The sequence below is a fragment of the Schistocerca americana genome, chromosome 6 (genome assembly GCF_021461395.2).
Source record: "Schistocerca americana isolate TAMUIC-IGC-003095 chromosome 6, iqSchAmer2.1, whole genome shotgun sequence".
NCBI lineage: Eukaryota > Metazoa > Arthropoda > Insecta > Orthoptera > Acrididae > Schistocerca > Schistocerca americana.
This window is the reverse complement of record NC_060124.1, coordinates 189,338,673-189,359,351: the sequence shown is the minus strand read 5'-3', so window position 1 is coordinate 189,359,351 and position 20,679 is coordinate 189,338,673. Positions and strand designations below refer to the sequence as shown.

The 20,679-nt window shown below is 42.7% G+C and overlaps 1 protein-coding gene and 1 pseudogene across 1 annotated transcript in view; both read left to right on the top strand.

Annotated features, from left to right (window-relative positions):
• The window catches only part of LOC124620042 (ornithine decarboxylase-like), a 97,450-nt gene that overhangs the window by 28,149 nt on the left and 48,622 nt on the right, over positions 1–20,679 (top strand). Inside the window, exon 2 of the mRNA XM_047146709.1 lies at positions 19,465–19,620. The gene's annotated coding sequence lies outside the window, so the exon portion shown is untranslated. The remainder of the gene's footprint in view (positions 1–19,464; positions 19,621–20,679) is intronic.
• On the top strand, positions 6,419–6,535 carry LOC124620632 (annotated as a pseudogene).

Genomic DNA, 20,679 nt, shown 5'->3' with positions numbered 1-20,679 from the left:
ACACCAGAGTATGCGTTGACGAGTTTAGTAAAGTAAATGCACACTATCTTATCTAAAAGGGAAAAATATTAAAAGATGAGAACATGTAGTGCTGTTCGTTTCTTTTATTAGAGTTGTTTTCATAGGATTCAGTTTCCGACGAACAAAAATTTAAAGTAATGTTAGGTAATGAACGGCCACTGAATTTCTAGACACTATCAATTCACGATGACTTGCATCACGTTTTCAATTTGGTTGAAACTTCAGTACACTAATTCTAGTTCATTCTAAAGTAAAGATGAAACTGTTTCTCTTCTACATAGACTTGTGCTAGGAACATACGTTTTACTACTGGTGTTTCTCTACATTTGTGTGCATATGCATCAACTTTTTTTTTAAAAAAAATGTCTTCAGCATTTACTGATAACATTTTACGTTTGCCATTACTGTTTCCGATCTGCGGCCTAAACATCTGCCATATAAACGGGTCCGTCTGTCTTTCTTTCTGCGCTTCATAGCACAGTCGGTAGTATTAACTCATCTTTACAGTCACTAATTCACTACGCCACTTTTCCATACAAAACGGTCTTTTCTGTCTGTATTCATCTCAACTGTCACGTTCTCAGGAATCACTCACAACGGTAATTATTCATTGTGACGGACAGGCCTTGTAGATGATGGGAAATTGGGATTCACGCAACTTTTGTTTTTGAGGTAATTTCTATTATTTTTATGGAATAAAAATAACAGTCAGTTGTATGGATTGAGTCTCTCCAAATCGTGGAAACAGTGGAGGTCGAAAGACATGATCCTTTTAACCATCCTGTCAGAATGATGACAAATTTGAGACAGCATACATCGACAGCACATTATACCCAAACTGGAGTTGATAGCACTCCTCAAAAGAGAACAGTCTAAAAGTAAACTCTTCGCAGGTATAAAGGAAAAGAAGTTGTTTTATGTACGCAGGTACAAGGCGCTTGAGCAAGACTAATCAGAAATGTTGCTTCCGTCAGCATCTGGAGATGGACTCACAAACTGAGGGTCATATGTGAGAATTCATAACACATAAAGCGATTGTTTTCCAATGGTATATATCTGCAGAAGATTTACGAGGGGTGTTTTTTAAGTAAGTACCGTTTTGAAATTAAAAAAAAAACGTGCTAACAATATCTTAATAATTTTGTTTTTACATAAAAGCCTGTACCTTAATCTACTTTTCTACATGATTTCCGTCAATATTGAGTCACTTGTCATAACGTTGTACCAGTTTTTTAATACCCTCCTCATAGAAGTCTACCGCCCGACTTGTTAACCACTGCATCACCGCTGTTTTGACTTCGTCATCGTCTTGAAGACGCTGACCGCCCAGGTCAGTGCATGAACAAATGGTAGTCACTGGGTGAAAGATCGGGGCTGTACGGAAGATGATCTAGAGTTTCCCATCGAGAAGATGTGATGAGATCTTTGGTCTGATTCACCACATGCGAACGGGCATTGTCTTGCAGCAAAACGATGCCCTTGCTCAACTTCCATGGACTGTTGCTTTGATTCTGGTGTGACGTAGGCCACCCATGTTTCATCGCCCGTAACAATTTGGCTTAAGAAATCATCACCGTCGTTGTGGTACCGCTCAAGGAAAGTCAATGCACTGTCTAAACGTTTGGTTTTGTGCACATCCTTCAACATTTTCGGTACCCAACGTGCGCACAATTTTCGGTAATTCAAGTGCTCGGTCACAATGCCGTACAAAACACTACGAGAAACATTAAGAAAGTCATCCCTCAAGGAGGAAATCGTAAAGCGTCTCTTTTCTCCCACCTTATTGTCCACTTCCTGCACCAAACTTTCATTAATGACCGAAGGACGCCCACTCGGTTGTTCATTATGCACATTTGTGCGGCCATCTTTAAATGCTCTCACCCACTTTCTTACCATTCCATCACTCATTATGTTTTCTCCGTAAACTCCACAGATCTCACGATGAACATCGATAACTTTTAGGCCTTTAGCACTAAGAAATCTTATAACAGCCCGTATTTCACAGTCGGCGGGACTCACGATTATCGGAGGCATCTTAAACACTCAGTACACAACGTAAACAAGGAGAAATCAGACTTTAATGGCGTCAGTGGGTAGATTAAGTACAGGCTTTCATCTACAAATAATATTATTGAGATATCTTAGCACCTCTTTTTTTAAATTTCAAAACGGTACTTACTTTCTGATCGAAGTCTATATTTATTAATGGTGTCATTCCATTTACTGTGTGGAACTGTATATACTGTGTTTTGTCAAAGTTTAATGAGAGCCCACTTGCAGAGAACCACTTAATGATTTTCTGAAAAATATCGTTTACAATTTCATCAGGTAATTCTTGTCTGTTGGGTGTGATAGCTATACTTGTATCATCGGCAAAAGTACCAGCTTTGCATCTTCGTGAATATGGAATGGCAAGTCATTAATATACATTAAGAACAGCAGAGGACCCAAGACTGAACCTTGCGGCACCCCATTCCTGATTGTTCCCCAGTTTGAGAAATCACCAGTTTTTTGGATATTATGTGAACTGCTTATTTCAGCTTTCTGCACTCTTCCAGTTAGGTACGATTTAAACCATTTGAGCGCTGTCTCATTCATACCACAGTACTTGAGCATATCTAAATATCTCATGACTTGTCATCTCAGTGAAGTTCAGCGAAGTAGGGCCACTCAGTTGAGGTGTGTCGAAATGGTTGCATATCACTCTGGCATCTAGGAATCAGTGAATAGCTGTGCAGGGACACTTTTCAAAAAATGGCTCCAAGCACTAAGGGACGTAACATCTGAGGTCATCAGTCCCCTAGACTTAGAACTACTTAAACCTAACTAACCTAAGGACATCACACGCATCCATGCCCGATGCAGGATTCGATCCTGCGACCGTAGCAGCAGCGCGGTTCCGGGCTGAAGCCCCTAGAACCGCTCGGCCGCAGCGGCCGGTAGGAACACTTTTAAAGTGCCCAATAAAGGTGGGCGAGTGTTTCTTGAACTGGGCCTGCTTAGAGGCACGCTTCCCCCTTTTATTCACGCATATGTCAGTGTCACATCCCCCGCGTTCACGCCAGAGGATGCTGCGAAGTAGGAGGGCTGAAAAAGTATACACACCCTTTGTAGCTTCGTATCAGGATCAGATTTCGTCGAATGGCTTTGAACGGTCTCTGTTCGTTCCGTCCTGTACACTGGAACAAAAATTGCAGTTACACTACCATCCAAAGGGCTGCAATCACTCTCAACGGGGTTGCAGGGCCACGATGTCCTTAGGAAAGAGAGAAATCGTCCGGGGAGTGTCAAAAATTGTCAAGACCGTCGTTCTGCTGATCATTGCAATACGAACTGTCGTTTTCGACAGCGAAATGTATGAGTTTCAATGCTCCAAGGGAGGGGATGCTTTCATTGAACCCTTTATGCCACCCTCTGACGTCTTTTCGTATAGAATTTGAGCGGCGGTGTGTTTGAAAAAATTTAGTCAGCCATGGGTGAGAAAACTGCATGATTTCAGTGGAGGGCTTCGCTGTTCAGACATTCTTCGCAGATGCGCTAAGAGAAGGGGTGACATGTGGGTAAGAGAGGGTATGACGTCCGCGGTGGGACTGGGCAGAATTGTGGTGAAATTTGGTGCCAGTGTGACATCATTAACCCACCTTACACCTCATATCAACTTCTGAGCTTTGGCAATTTTTCGTTTGTGTCGATACCTTGCTATAAAAGCGTCGCCGAGCCCAACGGTGACGTAGTAGGGCGTAAGCTTTTGAACCATTGCAGAGGAACGTTGTAGGTACCTCTGAGCCAAATGTAAACTTACGCGTCGCATTGGGAGACAGTCACGGAGTTCCGCAAAAGTGACCCTTAAATTGTGTTGCGCAGAGTAGATAGTATGTGTGAGTATATGTATAAAATTTATAAAACTTTTTTGAACACTACTGTAAATTTATTTTAATTCTAATCTCTTATTCAGAGGATGTCTAACAGTCATGGTGACGTACACAAACTTTCAACATGTAATCGAGTCTGTGACGAAAGTAGAAGAAAACAGGACACATGTATGAAGTGTACTTTGTAACTGAAATAAATTTACACCGACCTTCGAAAAAGTTATAGAAATGAGCGATAAGCTACACACTGGACGAAATTTGTATGTTTTTCATCTGAAGTTTAGACTATAGCATCAAACATTTTTTTGACATCAATCTTCCTCTAGTGGTGCACTTTCGTAACTGTGTTTACTGTAACACATAATTTCGCTTTACACCCTCCATAGTCTCAAGAAACATACAGGGTGATTCAAAAAGAATACCACAACTTTAAAAATGTGTATTTAATGAAAGAAACATAATATAACCTTCTGTTATACATCATTACAAAGAGTATTTAAAAAGTTTTTTTTCACTCAAAAACAAGTTCAGAGATGTTCAATATGGCCCCCTCCAGACACACGAGCAATATCAACCCGATACTCCAACTCGTTCCACACTCTCTGTAGCATATCAGGCGTAACAGTTTGGATAGCTGCTGTTATTTCTCGTTTCAAATCATCAATGGTGGCTGGGAGAGGTGGCCGAAACACCATATCCTTAACATACCCCCATAAGAAAAAATCGCAGGGGGTAAGATCAGGGCTTCTTGGAGGCCAGTGATGAAGTGCTCTGTCACGGGCTGCCTGGCGGCCGATCCATCGCCTCGGGTAGTTGACGTTCAGGTTTCATAACTAACCTTTTTCGTAGGACTCTCCATACAGTTGATTGTGGAATTTGCAGCTCTCTGCTAGCTCTGCAAGTCGATTTTCCTGGGCTGCGAACAAATGGTTGCTGGATGCGTGCTACATTTTCATCACTCGTTCTCGGCCGTCCAGAACTTTTCTCTTTGCACAAACACCCATTCTCTGTAAACTGTTTATACCAACGTTTAATACACCACCTATCAGGAGATTTAACACCATACTTCGTTCGAAATGCACGCTGAACAACTGTCGTCGATTCACTTCTGCCGTACTCAATAACACAAAAAGCTTTCTGTTGAGTGGTCGCCATCTTAGCATCAACTGACGCTGACGCCTAGTCAACAGCGCCTCAAGCGAACAAATGTACAACTAAATGAAACTTTATAGCTCCCTTAATTCGCCGACAGATAGTGCTTAGCTCTGCCTTTTGTCGTTGCAGAGTTTTAAATTCCTAAAGTTGTGGTATTCTTTTTGAATCACCCTGTATTTCAGTTAGAGGCCATCTGATCCTGAGAACCGGTTATTTCGCCCTGTCAATACTATTTTACAACAGCATTGGGCGTGCACTCAACTTTCGTACTAACAAGGGGACCGTATGAACTTCCACTCATCGATATGAATCATATTGACAGCTTGTGTAGGGCATGATTTGGACTTCAACTTATGTAAATAGCAAGACGCAACTTTCAATCACCGGCCGGTGCGGCCGAGCGGTTCTAGGCGCTTCAGTCTGGAACAGCGCGACCGCTATGGTAGCAGGTTCGAATTCTGTCTCGGGCGTGGATGTGTATGCTGTCCTTAGGTTAGTTAGGTTTAAGTAGTTCTAAGTTCTAGGGGACTGATGACCTCAGATGTTCAGTCCCATAGTGCTCAGAGCCATTTAAACTCTCAATCATTTTCGAGAAAATCGAGTCTGAACATTTTACGCATGCCTAAGCACTTCTTATGGTCACTAGAAAGTAACAAGGATTCCGCAGCCAAGCGAGTAAGCGCTTACTTTCATAAGCGCGAGCACTAAGGATCATTCGCACATAATTCTAACAACAGACATGCGTGGTACACCGCGAAACTGTATGACGACCGAAAACCGCTCACGAATGTTACCGAAGTTAATTTTCCAATAGACACATTGAAAAAAGTATGCACATCCAAATATTCGGCGTTCATAGCAGATGCTGTATATTGCAATAAGTATTGTTTCCCACGTTTAGATTATCAGTGTAGTCCTGATTCGTATAGTGTGCCATAGTTCCACATTATACTTCCCACACATGCAGGAAAAATAATATAAATGAAATGAGGCATAATATAAATAAAATAAGGCAAGGACGTCCGATCCATGGACATTATGTTCCTGAAACTAATCGTTTAACACTTTTTTTCATTATTGTTCGTTGCATTTGGTTGGGCGGACGTCACGTAACATCCGTTCAGGTTCATCGTTGATTCATTTCTTTACTCAGTTTATTTAATTACAGATGGCAGCCAACCGTTTGGCCGAACACACTGAGCCACCGTGCCAGCGACGCTCGGCTACAGATTTCTTTTTTTTTTCAATGCAACCGTCATGGCAGCCAAAAGGAGGGTTGGGGACAAAGTGGGCATAGGTTGAAATCCGATATCTGGCCACCCTGTCCCGTCCCCTCCCCCAGGAAACAAAAGAAAAGTAGGGAACGTGTAGCAGAGGTATACCATGTTGAATACACCGGTTCTCGTCCGATCACCGAACTTAAGCAACATCGGGCCCGGTTAGTGCTTGGATTGGTGACCGCCTGGGAACACTGGGTGCTGTTGGCTCTATCTCATTTTTGCCTGGTTAGATGTAAGAGAGGGCCTGATGGCCCTAATCTAGCCAGGTTAAATAAATAAATAAAGGATATCAATGGGACGAGGTTACTCTTCTTTTATTTAATTTCTTTAACACCACCGAGTGTAGTAGGAAACCAACATCGCGAGCAGGAGGGAGCTGCAATTCGTCACACTCGGTGGTATTCGACGCAGAAGGACGGTCCAATGTTCAGGAATAACTCGTACGAAGAGTGTAAAATGCGATGATCAACTCCTCACTGCAGTAACGCCCCATCTCCGGGGTGTGTTAAGAAAGACATTATAAAGAAAATTAGAGAAAAATTTTCTGTATTTGGAATTGCGGGTAGCTATACAATGTCGTTCATTAAGGAAGTGCCAAAAGTCAAGGATGTTTTACTCCCCATCAGCAATCAAATAGTGAATCTCGTGTCCACTTCACGGAGTTCGTCTTCGTTTGTGGGAAATATCCCAAGTGTGGAAAGAGGAGTAGGGGAGGTAATATCTGATGAGGAGTCGTATGGGTGATGAAGCCCAGCACCTGTCATAGCAAGTACCAGACGCCTATCGCCAATTCGCACACCAGGCGATGCTCGTCTGTGTCCAGTACATGACAGGTAACACATAACAGGGTGTCTGCAATGTGAATAACGTGAAGGCGTGACCAGCATACTTTCTTCCCATAGACTGTAAGGTACCACGCAGACAGGACGTCAGTGACAAGATAAGGAGCACACATCGATCACCTGATGACACACCAGTTGCTGCCCTCAAACACATTCAGTGACCCATTCTGCTGAAGGTAGCAATAGACCTCCTTCGTGGAAATCAAGTGCACTGGCAGAATCCCAAAAAGGTGACGGGATGTCCAAATGGTGGGTAGGGGCTAAGAGAGAGCATATGTAGGGGCATCCAGCAACAGGCTGGTAACACATGTGGGACGACGACACCACAGCACCATTTCAGTGCTGACGAAATTGGCTATACTTCTGTCAGGGACATGATAAAGCCTAAACCACCCCTGCGATGTGGGAGAGTGAGGGTCTCATACCTTATCTTGAGCAGCAAATGGTGGCAAATATATGACGTCAATGCCGCTAACGTGTGGCCGGCCATGGATGGCGGAATGGGAAGTGTCTATGCCACATGAGGGATACATAACGCCAGATATACATTAACATACTGCGTCCATTTCAGGAGATCGATGGCTCGTAAACGATGATCTAGCAGCTCTGCTTACAATTGAGACAGTAGGAGCCGGCATTGGAGGACAACCGTGTGCTGCAAATCACTTACGAAATCGAGTCCTAAGCATCAGATAGTAGGAGCTACAAGCAATGGAGCAGTGCTGTCCACCGAGTGAGGTGGCGCAGTGGTTAGACACTGGACTCGCATTCGGGATGACGACGGTTCAATCCCGCGTCCGGCCATCCTGATTTAGGATTTCCGTGGTTTCCCTAAATCACTCCAGGCAAATGCCGGGATGGTTCCTATCAAAGGGCACGGCCGGCTTCCTTCCCCGTCCTTCCCTAATCCGATGAGACCGATGACCCCGCTGTCTGGTCTCCTTCCCCAAACAACCCAACCCAATCCCTAGCCTTCTACCTATAAACCGAAGTATAAACCAGTGCTGTCCTTAGGAAGTCCCGCACCTATAGCTATAGCGTTACCAGGAGCTTCACCATAGGTGGTAACCCATGCCAATGACTCCCTTACCTCAGCACCACTATGAAGAATGAGGACGAGATCGTACGCATAAGCAGCACAGCAAAATACACAGTCACCAAGTGATGTCCCAGACAGGCATCGGCAGAGGCTGCAGAGCAACGTTTCGATGGCGAAAGCAAACAACAATGCAGAGAGCAGTTAGTCTTGACACACCGAATGATGAATCAAAATGGAAGGACTTAAGTGGCTATCGTAGAGTACACAGGACGTCACTCTGTGAAGGGGACACATTGCGATGTCGACTGTAGTATTGGGGTACCCCATATTCCTTTCCAGGTGGTCGAGATTGACCTCATCGAACACCTGGCTGAAGTCAAGAGGAGTCGAAATCTAGGTATACGACGAGTGTGAGCGAGGGCGATTATGTCTCGATAATGACAGAGGGCAGCGCAGACGTTATTGACACCTTCTGCAGAGGGCTGATCATGGGAAACTGTGTGCTGAGCCATCCATTTAAACCACGCAGCCAACAGCCATGTAAAGATCTTGGTGTCGCTGTTGACCAGTATCAAAGGGCGATAAATGCATATCTGTGATGTATCTTGACACTTGTGGTTGATACTAAGGAAACCATTGAGAAAACCGTCTTGCATCTGCACAATAGGCGACATAGGATCCCGATAAATTTCCGGCCACACTGGCGCCAGAAGGGACGAAATGTTCGATAAAACTCTACTGAGAGGTCACCATGGCTGAGAACCCACCTGGATAGCATCAAAGACTTCATTCTCTGTTCGACAAGCAGATCCACCATTGCAGCCCCAGGAAATGAGCCAATAGAGAGTTGAGAGACCACCTTAATGTTGGCAGGGTGGTGACATTGTGCAGATGGAGCATAACATAATGTACATGGAGGTCAAACCTTATATTGCATTGGGTGTCTAAGTACCACCCATCATCAATCGTAAGAAAATCAGTCAAAGTCCTCTGATGGTGACACCTTTACACTATCATGCGGTACATAGACAGATACTCCTGCCCTAACCCATTGTGTGTGCACACTCTGAACATAGCTCCTTGATAGCGAGGTCAAGAGAGGGCAGTGAGCTGTGCGTTGACATGATTCAGGATCACCTGATGCTGCTGTGAATATGGCATCATAGTATAATTCCAGAGAACGGTCAAGTGAAGAATGGTTCAAATGGCTCTGAGCACTATGGGACTCAACTGCTGAGGTCATTAGTCCCCTAGAACTTAGAACTAGTTAAACCTAACTAACCTAAGGACATCACAAACATCCATGCCCGAGGCAGGATTCGAACCTGCGACCGTAACGGCCTTGCGGTTCCAGACTGCAGCGCCTTTAACCGCACGGCCACTTCGGCCGGTGCGGTCAAGTGAAGATCCTTGGTTAATCGTCACCACACCGCAACCTCCATTCAGTAACTAATCAAGGCCTTGCGGAGGGTAGGCATTTCACAGAGGACCCACCAAGACAGGGCAGACTGATATGCATTGCAATGTTGATGATAGGCTGTCTACGTGGTCTTGATCAGCTGCTGGCAGTTGGGTGAAGTAAGACAGATGTTGTTCAGCTTCAATGAACCATGGCTGCACCACACCCTTTGATGGGACAGATTGATGGCACAGATATATATGTGTCATGGTCAGAGAACACAATGAGCCACACTTCAGCAGCCTGCACCTCACCAACAATATCACGGGAGATATAAACAAGATAGAAGGAAATGGAGGAATGACTAGTGAAATGCCTAAACCCTGAATGATCGCCATAAACGTGCTCCTAAGAGTCCACTGGGTTGAGTGGCTGGACAATTGCTGCTAGCACTGTGTGTGGAAAGTGCCGTGGTAGTTGGTCTTTCGGGCCTGGGTGGAGTTGAAGTCGTCTCCCATGATCACGGTATCTTGCTGACTCAGGCGTGACCGCCTTGAAGAACAAAGTGGAACTTTTGTGGCGGCGACCCAAGTCTTTGATGATTCTAACGCCACCAAATGTGTGAGCCGTTCCTTCAGCATCCAGGAGGTAGGCAACTGCATCAGTGAGGATACAGCCACATAAGATGATCACCACCCCACTACCAATAGGGGCAGTGTGGGAGACACATGCCATAAAACCATGGTAAGCATAAAAAGATGCAAAATGCACCTCCTGAAGGAGGGCAACTTCAACATCAGGAGTATACAGCATTTCATGGATTAATGCCAGTTTATGGTTATGCAAATGGTATTGACACTGACCATGGCTATGTGATAAGTTTAAAAAGCTGCCCTCATCAGGAGGGTGTGTGATGCAAATACAGATGAAGCTTGGAGATCTCCTTGATAGACCCTTGTGGAAGGGCTCACCATTGTGATGGGGGAGAGAGCTGACCCAGCTAATGGGGATCCAGTGCCCTGCAGGCCTCCAGAATGTCTATCCTCAGCATCGATGTCGTCTGAACAAGAGACAGTTGTTTCATCAGGCCAGTTCAGTGGAACACTATCAGAGGTTCAGGTTGCATCAGACACAGAATGGGGGAGTGGGACTGCAAAAGATGCAGGTGGGGGAAGGCTGGTGTCTGTAGGTGGATGCTGACTGGAGATGGAGAGAGACATTGCAACTTCTTGTGCCAGGGCATCAGAGGATATCACATCATCTGTAGGGGAGTCATCATCCTGTGCACACGTCCAATGGAGATAGTCATCAGAAGGGGTACGGCGGTGTCTCTTTCATTTCCTCGATGATTCTTACTTTCTAAGACGTTGTTCCGTGTCAGATGACTGATGGCTGTCATCCAACATGTGGCCAGACAGCAGAAAAGCAGAGATCAGTATGACTCCATGATCGACAACCATGAGGTTGGGACAGACGACTTATGTCTGCTGATGGCTATTGTTTGTTGGTACTGTCTCCTGGGGCAGTGTAGATGAGACTGGGAAAATGTCCATTGCATTGTCAAGAGGAGTTGACGCCGATGCCAACTGATTCAGAGTAAGTGCAGCAAGCAGTCCCGCCACAGACACGTAAGATAGAGGTAACAAACACAGTGGGTGCCGTTGGAGGAGTGAGGTCTCCAATCTATGTCTGAACGAGTTAACTACAGAGACATTCAAGACAGATATGACTTTCCTGACGACAACCTGAACAAGTGCGCAGTTGGCTATTGTACAAGACAACAGTGCTGCAGTTGGCACTAACAAAGTAAGAAGGCATGTGATGCCTCAGTTTGCTTTTTATCTGAGTGACACTACTGAGGATATTATAAGTTTCAAATCTCTTCCACGTTTCAACAACATGACTGACAACATTGCTGTAAGATTTGAGGGCAGCCACCACAGTGTCTGGCGGCACCTCAAACAGGAGCTGGAAAACCCTCAACGTGCAGAGGCCACAACCAGCATGATCAACCACGACAGCTCCTACATGGCAGTCAGAATATCGGAACTTGAGATCGTTATGATGGGGCCGCACAGTGCTTCATTCACCAGCTTTGTGTACACAGTGGTACTAAGGATAAGAAATTGAATTCCGAGAAGGTCTTGTGGCGGGAGATGCGTTTCATCTCGTATAAACTGTTATAATACGCTTTTGGTCTTTCACGGTCCACAGGAAACATTAATTCATTCGTGTTTTGGTGACAGGAAGACGGCATGACGTAGACTCGACCATTCGAGGCATTAGTGTTGGACACCGAATGGATCGTGGGACGGCGCCTGTTGTTTACGTCACAGAGGTGGTGCTGCTGCCTACCTGCGGTTGAAGTTTGGGTAGGAGCACGGCGGTTTACAATTGCGTGCTTCTTCCCCGAATTTTGCATGGAAGAAACAGTATTTATGGGCGGACGTCTGCTCCTGCGAGTGGTCAGACGGCGGTGGCCCAGAATCTTCCGCGGAGTCAGATGTGCTGTTGTTGTGCGGACGTGAAGGTGCCGGTAGTGCGGCGAGCTTGACAGACTTAGGTTTAGTGGGGCGTCCACGTTGGGGCCCTGGTTGTGGTTGGAAACTGACGTAGCTGCCGGACTGCTGGGCACGGCGTTCACGTAGTAGAGTGGAGTAAGCGTTCGCATGCGTTCGCTATTTGATCTGTCTTCATAGGCGGAGATGGCCGTTTGGACAGACAGAGGCAGCTTTTCCGGTGAGCGTGGCGTCTGGCATGTCGCATTCACCGACGAGAAGTCGAAGGCATCACCACAGCTGGGACGGAAATCTGTCGCCGAGGCGTTCTTCATAGATGAGCTGTCGAACGTTTTCTCTTCTTGTCTTGGAGACACGTTCCAGTATTGCTTGTTTAGCTGTAGCATATTTCTCGTTCGGAGGAGGTGACTTAACCAGGTCATAAATTAAGTTGACACGGTCGTGGAGGTGGTTCATGAGGCATGTGAAACGGGCATTGTCATCAAGTGCACAGACACTGAAATTTTGCTCGATCAGGTTGAACCAGAATTCTGGGTGGGCAGGTTTGAATGCTGGAAGTTTCGGTAGATTCGACGAACTGGCGGTCGAAGAATGCAGGCAGCCACTCGCGGATGCAGGAGTAGGCAAGTCAAAGTAAACTCTGCGTCGTGAGGGCGGTAGAGAGGAAGCAGATGTGCCGGCTGTGTTCCTAGTAGCTGGAGGGGAAGCAAAATCCGCTAGCAGGAAGCCCGGCGTGGAGCGAAGCGGGACCGGTTGTTGCGGTGGAAGCTCAAAGTGGTCACGGCGGTTGCTCGAAAGATTTTTATGAAATTGGTCCTCCACATCTGCAGCGAATTTGTCCATCACAGAGTCACTGATGAGCTTGGTGGAACCTGATGCGCTCAAATTACTGCACTGATGAACACTCGGAGTATGAGGTTGGCGAATGTCATTCACGTAGTGTGCCACCGGCGCGGAGTGATACAGATGTGGAGCTTGCACATTCAAAATGGCGTCCTGTTGTGGAACATTATGAAAACTATGCTCCCCACTATTTACAGCACTTGCATTAAAGTTAAGTATCAGTGTGTAGTGGTTTCTTGTACTGCTGTGCAGCGAAAACTGAAGCACTTCAGGGCTAACAAAGCCAGAGTCAAGATCGCCGGCATCATGTTCAAAACCACTGCAGCTGACGAGGTCCCTGGGTTCTCGAGGCTATAGGACTGAGGAATAGGACGTCGAGCACCGACTACAGTTGGCGTGCTTGAATTTATTTGCTGTTGCTGGTGAAAGCCGGGCAGTGGCAGCGTGTTGCAGAAGGCCATAGTGTAGTGGACAAAGGTCCATGTGAAACGTGGAAGCTGGCATTGTAGTCCCTTTGTACTCGGTTTGACGGATTATTCGAACTTCAGGGTCACCACTGAAGGAGCTATTAAGGTGGTAAGGTAATGACCACAGTTCTCTCTTCTAATCATCAATACTTTTATTACACGACAAACACACAGGTCAAAGACTAGGTGGGAACTGAGGTCCCGGAAGTATACAAAAGCAAAGATCCACTTGAAGACATAATACACATATCATGTTTTGGCCTATCGATCCGTGGATTGACGTCACAGGCCTAAGTGAACAGTTACTAAGGAATTTGTTAACATTTATTATCTTTTCCAAAAAAATCATTTACTGTGTAAAAGTTTCAGTCCAAAAGAATTTTTTTAAATTTGTATGTGAAAACCCTTGTTATACCTGTCTTTTTTTAAAATTTCATCTGGTAGGTTATAATACATCCATACCCCAGTATGTAGGAACTTTTTTTGGTAACAAGTTTTTCTGGACTGAAACATAAGTAGGTCATACTGCTGTCTTGTTTCATAGCTATGAATGTGTTCATTTAATATTAATGGGCTGTCTTTGCATAATAGATAGGTTTTAATAAATGATATAATACTATAAGTATAAACAGGTTGAATGTCATAATGTGAAGTTTCTTGAAATGTTTCCTGCATGAGTCATTATATCTCAGAGTGCATATTATAAGTATTACCTTGTTTTGCATTTTAAAGATATCTCTGTTGCAGGGTGAGTCTGCCCAGAACATAATCCCATACTGCAGTATAGAATGAAAGTAAGAATAACATACTTATATGACTAATTTGGTGACTGATTTGCTTAATAACCTTACAGTTGACAGCTTATTTGAGAGATAAATGATATGTGTGTTTCACTTAAGTTTTTCTTCAAGCCATATACCAAGAAACTTAATGGTTCCCACACTGGAGAGCTCTTGGTTGTTTAAAAGCAAGTTGGAGATTTCTCATTTCTGAGATGAGAGGTTGAAACTTATGTGGTTGTTTTTTGCACATTTATGATGAGATTGTACTCATTGAACTACTCCCTCAAGAATGACATAAATGGCTTTTGATCGCTCAGCTTTGATTGCACCTGTTACCAGGATACTTGTTTCACCTGCAAAAAGTGTAGTATGCCCTCAAGTAAGCTTTGTGTCTATGTCACCAATACATAACAGAAACAGTATGGGTCCCAGGATTGAGTCTTGTCATACACCTTATTTAACAGGAATTTCCTCAGAGGTGTGCACAATACACTGATGAATATTAGTACTCTTTATTTTCAAATTTTATTTCAATTTTTTTCACTCTGTTTGACAGATATTATTCTAACACAGGTTTGCGGTTCCTCTCTCATGTTTTTTAGCAAACTTTCTATGGAATATGGTGTGGTCAATAACATCAAAAGCTTTAGACAAGTCTAAAAAAATACCAGTAGTAGTTTCTTTATTATATAATGATTTTAAGGTTGTGTTGAGATATGCTGTGGTTGTTATTTTAGCTTTTCTAAAGCCATGTTGGCGCTCCAATATTAAGGAGAATCTATTAATGAAACTTTATAATCTGCTGTAAAACAATTTCTCAAATATTTTTGAAAATGTGCTGAGTTGTGCTACTGGTCTGAAATTTTTTGTGGAGTGGGGTAACTTTAGCAACCCTTAGGGGATCAAGAAAAAGTCCATTACTAAAGAATGCATTAATTATAACAGTTAATGGTTCTTTAATGTACTACCCACAATTCTTTACAATACAATCTGATATTTTGTCACTGCCACTAGAGTATTTATTTGTTAGTCTTTTTGTAACTGCAAGCACTTCAGTGTTTGAGGCATTGTGGAGAAACATTGATGCTTTTATGCTTTTCGTATTTGTTGGGCATTGAGTAGTGGCTCTATGGCAGTTCTTCTTTATCAGATTTTCAGCTATTGTACTGAAATAGTCATTAAAAGCATTTATGATTTTTTCTGGTTCTGATGTCAACTCGTCATTTAGATTCAGTTTCAAAAATTTGTTTATGGCATGGTGCTTGTTATTAGTTTCATTTTTCACAACTTTCCAAATGCCTTTCATTTTATTTTTAGATTCTGTTATTAATTTATCATTATATAATATTTTGTTTGTTGGATTTATCTTTTGTAGACAGTACAGTAAGACTTACAGTATGTCCTAAACACCTCATGTTGTTTCATGTAGTCCTTCAGGCAGCGCTCTTTTTGGCTAGAGATTTTTATCCCTTTTGTTACCCATGACTTTGTGCATTTGTTTACAGTTCTCCTTCAATTTAATGGAAATGCAATACTGGAATAGTGAAGAAGTGTTTTATGAAAGGAATTAAAAATGCTGTTAACATTTTTTTATATATCTCTCAGTCCTTACAAGATAATTAAAAACTCTTATTATTTCTTCATTAAACTACCTTTTCACTTTAGCTTTTATAGGACATTGCTTTTTGCGGTTTAAATTTGCTGCTAGCATCTGGTGTTCATGGTCACTCTAACCTGTGTTATGATTTCAGTTGAGTAGTATTGACTATCTAAGCTTATAAAGATCTGGTCAAGAGCTGATTTTGAGCTTTCAGTGATCCTTGTTGTGGTTTCAAGAGTTAGGGATAAGTGGAATGAATTAGTTATGTTTAGCAGTTGGCCTTTGCTTTTTCCATGTTTAAGGAAGTTGATATTAAAACCTCCACATATTAATAAAATTTTATTAATTGCACAAAATTTATTTAGTAGTGCATCAAGGGAGTGATTGAAAGTCTGGATATTTCCAGTGGGATATCTGAATGAGGTCACTATCAGTATGTCAGAGCCTTGCAAGACAATTAAGGAAAATTCAAAATCTTTTTCTGTTAGCATATTATTGCGCTTTGTGAGGCATTTGTAGTTCACGTTCTTTTTAACATAAATAACTGTACCATCTCCCCTACTTTGACTTCAACATGAGTAACTAGCTAGATTATATTCTCCAATTGGTGTTTTATTCAGTTTTATGTTTTGTTAGCCAATGTTCAGTGATACAGAGAACATCTAATTGTAAATCACTTTTCAGGAATAGATCTATATCTAACAACTTACTAAACATTGACTGCTCATTATGGTGTAATATTTTAAGAGGTACTAGTGTCTGTTTTCCATTGGGACAGATGACATTTTTATGTACTTTAGACTGTAGCTAAAGTTTTGGGGCACCACTCACCAAGTTCTCCTCTAATTGTATGTGGAACTTGGTTTAATTGCTATTTTTGGGCTAGATGCTGTTGCTGGTATCACATCTTGGTTTGATCTTTGATAGTTTTGTTTTGCTGTGTCTTCTTTGAGCAGTGAAGATGGAGTATTGATCTTTCATGTGGTTCCTGATCTTTCATTCATGTGTCAAATTGGGTAAGTCAATTTTTGTTGTGGATTTTTCTTCTGTTTTTAGTTCCATATTTGCTGAAAAGTCTTCACATTGTTTGTTTGTTAGAGCTGGTGTTTGCAGATTGGTCTCTAATTCTATCTATAAATGTCTACATAATTTCTCTTTGCCTTCTGTTCATAAGTGAAGTCCATGCTTTTATAATTGCTTCTGCTAAGAAACGTATTGATGTCCATTATCATAACATGCTCGTAATTTTTTGCAGTGCTCACTGAGAATTTGTTTGCAGCATAGTTTGTGTTGTTCAATTTTTGCACATTTTACTGTATGGAACTGTGCACAAGATTACTTTTGTGTGGACTGTCTTTTGAAGAGACTCAGTTAGGGCACATTTGAAATCCTCAAATTTCTTTGTGGCATTGTTTTGCCCATCTAGAATGATGACACTTTTTTTCCCTTGTTTTTGTGTGTGTGTGTGTGTGTGTGTGTGTGTGTGTGTGTGTGTGTGTGTGTGTGTGTGTATTCATTCATTCTCCCATCTATGTTACAAACAACAACTTTTAACAGAGTGTTAGGTTTTATAACAGAAGAGATGTGGTGTTTTGACTTTTGAAAACTGTTCATAATTTTAGCACAGTGATGTCCATGGCTGCCAGAAAGAATTAATGCATTCTGACTCCTGTTTTCACCGTGTACCATTTTTTGGGGTGCTGGTCAACAGTTTCTTTCATAGTTTTCATTTGTATTAACACTGTTGCTTTTACCAGGGCATTTCATAACACAAAGACTTGAGACTGTTGGTGTAGTATTTTTGCTTCTAATCCCTTCATTCTGAGTTTCTTCCTCACTGTTTAGAGTTTTTGTAGGTTTTGTTTATAATGGTGCACTAGATATTTTATTTTAAAGTTTCACTCTATCACTCTTTTAAGTACGAATTGCTGATTACGTACTTATGATGCTCTCTTTTAAATGTTCAGTATCAGCTACACATTTAATATGTGGCATATTTTCACAGCAATGGCTGTATTTCTGTTTGGACATAACACACATCTCACTTAGAGCCATTTATTGGGTTAATACACCCACATCAAAAAAAGTTTTCATCACCCCAGTTCCCAGAACTCCTGAAGATAGACATTGAGTGTGGATATTGTATCACAGACACAGTCCCTTTCACTGTTCGGAGATGTCACTAACCCACCCAAAGATGTAAACAACCATGCATGAGCAGCGCCTATTAGACGGAGGGGGTCCAACAGCTGATCATTCCCAGTCGTTCCACCAGAAAGGAGGTTCTTGGCTCATGTTGTCAGAAGTTCAACTGTGCCTAGATGGTGGTCAATACTGTGGATAGATCACATCCGCATTGTTACTTTGTGTCAGGAAGGGCTCTCAACAACGGAAGTGTCCAGGTGTCTTGGAGTGAACCAAAGCAATGTTGTTCAGACATGGAGTAGATACAGAGAGACAGGAACTGTCAGTGACATGCCTCTCTACTACTGCGGTGGATGACCGCTACCTACGGATTATGGCTCAGAGGAGTCCTGACTGCAATGCCACCATGTTGAATAATTCTTTTCATACAGCCTTAATGTTGAGACTCAAACTGTGTGCAATAGGCTGCATTATGTGCAACTTCACTCCCAACGTAATTGGTGAGGTCCATTTTTGTAACCATGACACCAAGCTGTGCAGTACAGATGGGCCCAACAACATGCCACATGGACTGCTCAGGATTGGCATCATGTTCTCTTTACCAATGAGTGTCACATGTGCCTCCAAGTAGACAATTGTCAGAGACATGTCTGGAGGCAACCTGGTCAGGCTGAATGCCTTCGACACACTGTCCAACAAGTGCAGCAAGGTGGAGGTCCCCTGATGTTTTGGGGTGACATTATGTGGGGCTGATATACACCACTGGTGTTCATGGGAGGTGCCGTAATGACTGTAGAGTACGTGAATGCCGTCCTCCGATTGATAGTGCAACCATATTGGGAGCATATTGGCAAGGCATTCGTTTTCATGGATGACAATTCGTGTCCATCTTGTGAATGACTTCCTTCAGGATATGACATTGCTGGACTGGAGTGGCCAGCATGTTCTCAAGACTTGAACCCTATTGAACATGCCTGGGATAGATTGAAAAGGGCTGCTTATGGATGACATGACCCACCAACTATTCTGAGGGATCTACACTGAACCGCCATTGAGGAGTGGGACAATCTGGACCAACAGTGCCTTAATGAACTTGTGGATAGTATGGTCAACAAATACAGGCATGCATCAATGCAAGAGGATGTGCTATTGGGTATTAGAGGTACTGGTGTGTACAGCAATCTGGACCACCACCTCTGAAGGTCTCACTGGGTGGTGGTACAACATACAATGTGTGGTTTTCATGAGTAATAAAAAGGGTGGAAATGATGTTTATGTTGATCTCTATTCCAATTTTCTGTGCAGGTTCCAGAACTCTCAGAATCGAGGTGATGCAAAACATTTTTTTGATCTGTGTACATACCAGTAGTTAACTATTTCTAGACACTTTTCCCTGACACGTGATTGATGATATTACACACAGTGCATTTAAGATAACATAAAAAATTAATTTTTATGTATGTCATACATTTTTCACTCAGTTTACATTCATATTTCCAGAGCTAACACACTGACTGCCATGTTGTTACCTCTAAACACGTGACGGTGGATGTATTAAGCAACTATCTGCACACAGAGTGACAGTACGCTGCACAAACTCACTGTTGTACAAGGACAAAGCCCATACTGTGAATTCAATCAAGGTGGAAGAGGATGGTAAATATATGTCATTTGGCAGGAAACCAAATAAGATGTATAATTCTGAGAAACATAACACAGAAGCAAGATATTGCACGAGAAAAGTTCTTTAATTCTTAGAAGAATGAAAATATAATCAATATGGTGATTTACTTACTAAAGTATGCTACATTAGAGATAAATGACCATATATATTCATTAATATGATGTAACAAATTAAAATACTTCTTACCTATGTGGCAAGGTGAATACCTCATACCCACTGAACTTGAGCACCATATTTGGGTATGTGGGAAGCTAGTGCCCTGTAGCAGAGGGACAGCAGGGATGAGAGCTGTGTGGCTTGTGTGGAGTCTTGGAGAGGATTGCACACAAAGCAAAGAGTACTTTTTTTTTAGGTTAGCAAGACCAGCTTTTGTGGTGTGTACATGTTCCAGCAGCAGGTCCTGTGTGCTAGTGCTGTTCGTATAGAGCTCTGTGCCAGTTATTGCAGTGTGCCAGCTATTTAATGTGTAGTTTGAGTGAACATTTGCTCAGCTTGTTTGCCATGCTTCATTGAAAACAGAGCTTGTGATTTGCCACTACCTGTTTTAATGGTGAGTGTTCTTCGACATTTCTGTACCACTCATTTTGGCTGGTGGCTCTCATGTGTGCTGCACCAGTTTAATGATTATTGACTACTAGGTGCTTAATGATTATTGGCTACTAAGTGCTCAACTCTCCTCTGCCCCAAATGTCTATTTCTGTCCTTTGTAGGCAAACTACTGGATCTATTATGGCTACTTCTTCTTAAGCTAAAAGGGAAATTACTCCAGGGAGATCAGTCTACATTAAAGTCTTTTCGAGTTATTCATGTATATTCTTTTAAAGGGTCTTGCAATCTGTATGTGTTGTTGTGTTGTTTTATTTTATTTTATTTTTTTACTAGAAGGGAGCTATCCTAGGTGGTAATAACAACCTTTATGCAGAAGCATTAGTGATTTGTAATTCTTGTCAAGTTTTAGTTAATAGTTGCCTGAGTGATCCTTCAGATATACAGGAGTTCTTTTTACTTGTTAGCATTTTTAACTCACATTC